We start from the raw sequence: 6,000 nt of genomic DNA, 5'->3' as shown, positions 1-6,000 counted from the left end.
GTCAACCCACACAGGCATTTTGGAGGAAATCCTGTCATGAGTGGAGAAGGGGGAAGGCAGGGATATATGTAATATTAAACGCCCCCAGATGACCCTGAAATTCAACAAATTTGGGTTAAAGCTGAAGAACTAGAGGCAGCTGAGAAAGAGTGGGGAGGAGATAGGGAACAGAGAGTGGGGATTATCATGGCAGGAGAATGGGAAGAGAAAGACAGGTAGAGGGAAAGAAATACCCAGGGAGGAAGCAGAACAAGGAGACAAGAAGAAGGTTCAGGAATGAGACTTTAAACACTGATATTTGGGTAAGGGAGGATGTTGGATGTATCCCAGGTTCTTACCTCTCCTGCATCTTCACCAGGTCCACCGCAAGAAAAGACTACATCTACTTATTCCATGTTTAGTAGATGACAACGCATGTCCACAAGAATCCAGTTTGTTTTCTTCCAAATTATTGTAGTTTGAACGCTGCTATTTGCTCTTCTTCTCACTGGATAAACAATTGGAGCACTTTGCAGGGCTCTCGTATAGTTAAATTTTTGTTTGAGATGGAGTGGTCCTGGGATCGACAGCTTTATAATAGCAGCGGGGAAAGCCATGTCGTGTGACCGTAGCAGGAGCAGTGGTGAGCGAGAGGCAGGGTCCGCCGGCGGCATAGGGTTTACGTATCTCAGGCAGCAAATGATTGATAGTGCACTGGGTTTAGAATATGAGGGATAAATTAGAAATAAAGGTAAGATGGATAATTAACAAATACACGACTTGCATAAACTTTCAAGAATACTTTTGTCACCACCTCGGATAGCGCATCAAAATTTTAATCCAAGGGTGGAGCGTTCAATTTGAGTACCAATTCTTCAGTTCTTCCATTCTTGTTTTTTTACACGCAGAAGTCATTTGAAACCTAGTTTTCTTCTAGAGAGCTTTTTGGTCCTTTTAAAAATATTGAAATATTGTTGACACACAATCTTACATTGGTTTCAAATATACAACACAGTGGTTTAACAGTTACCCATATTATTAAATCCTCATCCCCACTAGGGCAGTTACTATCTTTTGCCGGAGTCCGACTCTAGTGAGTCCAGGAGTCCCTGAAGGATGGATGTCGTTGGTGAGTAACCGAAATGAATGAGGACACAGACACTAGCAAAAGCTGAGCCTGGCCTTTAATGAAAAGTAGCAGCTTGATTATACACTCTTTGATTACATAAAGTTAAGTACAGATATTAATCATATAATTGACACATAGCACAGTTACATGACTTTGGAGAATGAGATTACATCATTTGGCAGGTCTTAGCAGTTCAACTGTTTCTAAGCAGGTTTTGTTTTTAGTTATTGCGGCTAGAAAATTTCACATAGGTTAGGTAGGTGCCAGACTCTTGGTTACTTTACAGATGACTATCTAAAGTTCACTATTCTATTATTTTTATTTAGGGCCCTCATTCTTTCATAGCTACACTCCCATTCTTCATCTCCGGTAGGAAAGAAAGAGGCTCTCTCTAAAAGAACATGATGACCTTTTGACAAGGACAAATTTTATGGACTGTGCCTCGGACCCATTTTCAGTAAGACTTATAAATGGAGATTTTTCTGATCTGGAGTTGGGTAATGCCCTGTTCTCATTTGCTTTATAGTTTGCCAAGTTGTTCTTTGGCGGGCTAGCCAAAGAATATCATTTGTTCTCTCTACCCACCTGTTGCCATTAATAATTGAATAGGTCATTTGGAAACCACATAGGGGTGGGGGAAGGAACCTCAACCCAGGTAAATTTTCCGTATCTTTTCTCCCATAAACTTGGGTCCAATACTCATGGGGTCTCACTTTCCCATCGTCGGGGGTAGTCACAAGGGCAGTAGTGTTTTTTTCCAATTTCCTTTAGGGCCAGTACCCATAATTTTCAGGGAGAACTGGATGTGGCCTCTTCCCTGAAGGGGCAGCTTGAATTGAAACCGAAATAAGCAAATTTATTAGGAAGGGCATTCTGAGCAGAGGGATATTGGGGTTGCCCCTCTGGGAAGGCCGCTGTGCAGTTCCTTCCATCTGACTGCCCAGACTGTGTCATCAGGCTGGTGGTTCGGACCGGCTCCCGACAATCTTTCAACATAGGAAGATGTTACAAAATCACTGGCTATATTCTCCACACTGTACTTCCATCCCTATGACCAAGTTATATTATGATTGAGAATTTTTGTGCCCCTTTATTCCCCTCACCCTTCTCACCCATAGTAACCACCAGTCACTTCTGAGTGTCTGAGTCTACTGTTGTTTTCTTCTTCATTCCATTTTGTTTTTTTAGATTCCACAAATAAGTGAAATCATACAGTGTTTGTCTTTCTCTACCTGGCTTGTTTCACTTAGCATAATACCCTCTAAGTTCATCCATACTGTCACAACTGGGAGGATTTCTTTCTTTTTTATGGCTGAATAATATTCCATTGTATATATGTATCACATCTTCTTTATCCTTTCTTCTATTGATGGACACTTGGTTGATTCCATATCTTGGCTATTGTAAATAGTGCTGCAATAAACATAGGGGTACATATGTCTTTTTAAATCTGGGATCTTGTTTTATTCAGGTAAATTCTTAGAAGTGAAACTACTGGGTTGAATGGTGTTTCTATTTTTTGTTTTTTGAGGAACCTCCACAGTGCTTTCCATAGTGGCTGCCCCAATTTACATTTCCACCAACAGGGTAGGAGGGTCCCCTTTTCTCCACATCCTTGCCAGCACTTGTTATTTTGGGGGGACATTTTTAATATTCTGCTTTACTGCTGATATCCTACCCTTATCTCAGCAGGAGTCTGAGGAGCAATAGTTTGAACATTGAAAGTATGGTTTACAATACATTGCAGAACCACATTATAGTCTGTCCTCTCCTATGGATTAATTAATGAGATGCTCTCAGCATATGGAGAGTAATGTGGCACGTAATTTAGATTTGAAGGTTTGGGAAGAAAGGAAAAAGGCTGCTTTTTGGAAGATTTACAGGTATTCTGTGTTGTGTAGATGAGACGTCTTTCACCAAAATACAGGAGGACCAGACTGCTTATGGTTTGTAGGCTGTTACATTTTTGCTTTGAGAGTGTTGGGTGGCAGCATAAGGAAGGGGATGCATTTGACTTTGAACTTGATGAGTTTATGAAGCCTGCAAATTTAATGTGCAACTTTGGGATGATGTTGGGTACTCAATGGTGACCACTAGGAAAAGCACTGCAGAGAAGACTGATCTGGTAATAAACTACCAATTATGTGGTTTTGGAAGAGAAAGTCCCTGGATAGTGGGTAGAGTCAGAACTGAAAAGGGTCTGTTGTGACTTAAAGATTATGAACTCACCAATGGTATTCATTGGCAACAATCAGATAAGCTTTGAGATTTGTAGTGGTTAACACTAAGTTCCAAGAACTTTCTTAGAAGACCCAAGAAAAAATAATTGAGCTACCAGCTTCCAGAAGAGATTTTTATCTCTTTTTTCTCCCCTCTGCCCTTATAGAATCATTCCCTCATTCACAGGAATCCCAAGAAGTCCTCTTTGAACCAGAAATGTGTACTTCCACTTTCTAGCAGAACTTTCTCCACAACTGGCCCAGAAAATTTCTTATCAACTAAGTGGAATAAGAAAAAGAGAAGCAATAGAGCTCAATAAAGAATACATTAGACAAATGTCACAGCCAAAGGTGTATGGCAAAGATCAACAAACTTCATCTGAGACCCAGAAAGTAAATATTTTAGGCTTTGAGAGTCATAAGTCTCTGTTGAAACTATTTAATTATGAAGCTACAGCAAGAAAGTTGTCACAGACAATGAGAAAAAGAAGGGTGGCTGTGGTTATGGACACTGAAACTTGAATACCATATGATTTTCACATGTCATGAGATATTATTATTCTTTCGTTTTTTTTTGTTAACCATTCAAACATGTAGAAACCATTTTTAGTAGGTAGATATTTTAGTTAGTTCAGCCACCATGACAAAATACCACAGACTGGGTATCTTATAAATAACAGATATTTATTTCTCACAGTTCTGAATGCTGGGAGTCTGAGAATAGGGTGCCAGTATGGTAGATCTAGGGTCATCTTCCAGGTCAAAGACTTCTCATTGCTTCCTCACAGGGCAGAAGAGGCAAGGACTCTCTCTCAGGGCCTCTTTTTCAATGACATTAATCTTTCACGAGGGCAGAGCTCTCATGATCTAATCACTTCCCAAAGCCCCACCTACCGATAACCTCACTGTGGGCATTAGGATTTCAGCACATGAATTTTGGAGGGACACTTACATTCAGACCATAGCAACAGATCTGTACAAAATCAGGCAGCAAATGAGATTGGGTCTGGTGCCCATGGTTTGCTGACCCCTACTTCTAGAAATCTTCAAAAATATGACTTTAAAGTATAGAAACATAAATTATATAAGAAATATCAGATGTTGTTTTCATTCATATTAATCTCTAGAGAAATTGGACTGCTTTGGTAATTTGGGGTTAAAAATGACAATTTGCTTTTTACCCTACCACAGTGTATGAAGTGTGATAAAAGACACATTTTTATTTATGTAAGATTTGGAATTTATTTACTTATTAACTCCTAATTTAAACTCTCTAAATTTGGTTTAAGTGTTTCTATGAGTTGTTTTAATTTCACGACCTTTGAAAGTATAATTAGCAGCCAGAAACCACAGGTGGCAAGATAGTTGATGCATCTTCATGAGTAAGGATGCAGACATCATTAAATAAATGCCATTAGGGAAATGTAGAGACAAGACAATCTATATGGTTTCAGTATAAACAGGATCCAAAGAGTCATGGCATTTTACACAATAACAGCGCTATTACTTTTTACTCAGGAGATATAGAATTTAGGAGATACAGAATTAGCCAGGTAAATAAATAAATTACATACTTGACAACAAACAACATAAAGAGATGGTTTCTGGACTGAACAAGATGAGATGGTGCCCAGACACTATGAAAACTCTCCTTGTGTACTGATTGGGCAATAACAAATATATAAGTACCTCTTCTCTACCCGTCAGTTTAATTTATCAAAAAATCACTATACTTTATAGCATCCCATACAATTTTTTTTGTATCATTAATGTACAATTACTTAAACAACATTATGGTTACTAGACTCCCCCTACTATCAAGTTCACCCCACATACCCCATTACAGTCACTGTCCATCAGTTTAGTAAGATGCTATAGAATCATTACTTGTCCTCTCTGTATATATCGCCCTTCCCGTGTCCCCCCTTTCCCCCCCCGCTACATTATGTGTGCTAATCGTAATGCCCCCTTTTCCCCCTTATCCCTCCCTTCCCACCCATCCTCCCCAGTCCCTTGCCTTTTGGTAACTGTTAGTCCATTCTTGGGTTCTGTGAGTCTGCTGCTGCTTTATTCCTTTAGTTTTTGCTTTGTTCTTATACTCCACATATGAGTGAAATCATTTGGTACTTGTCTTTCTCTGCCTGGCTTATTTCACTGAGCATAATACCCTCTAGCTCCATCCATGTTGTTGAAAATGGTAGGATTTGTTTTCTTCTTATGGCTGAATAATATTCCATTGTGTATATGTACCAAATCTTCTTTGTCCATTCATCTACTGATGGACACTTAGGTTGCTTCCATTTCTTGGCTATTGTATATAGTGCTGCAATAAACATAGGGGTGCATATGTTTTTTTCAAATTGGGCCCCTGCATTCTTAGGGTAAATTCCTAAGAGTGGAATTCCTGGGTCAAATGGTTTTGAGTTTTTTGAGGAACCTCCATACTGCTTTCCACAATGGTTAAACTAGTTTACATTTCCACCAGCAGTGTAGGAGGGTTCCCCTTTCTCCATATCCTCACCAACATTTGTTGTTGTTTGTCTTTTGGATGTTGGCCGCATCCCATACATTTTGTAAAGCATTTTAAAATTGAATTGTTCAAATGGACAAGGGCTTCATGTGTGCACAAATGGGTTCATTTGGTTTACTCAGCATCTTAGGGGTAGCTCTGCC

The sequence above is a fragment of the Manis javanica genome, chromosome 16, assembly GCF_040802235.1.
Source record: "Manis javanica isolate MJ-LG chromosome 16, MJ_LKY, whole genome shotgun sequence".
Taxonomy (NCBI): domain Eukaryota; kingdom Metazoa; phylum Chordata; class Mammalia; order Pholidota; family Manidae; genus Manis; species Manis javanica.
This window is presented reverse-complemented; position numbering follows the sequence as displayed.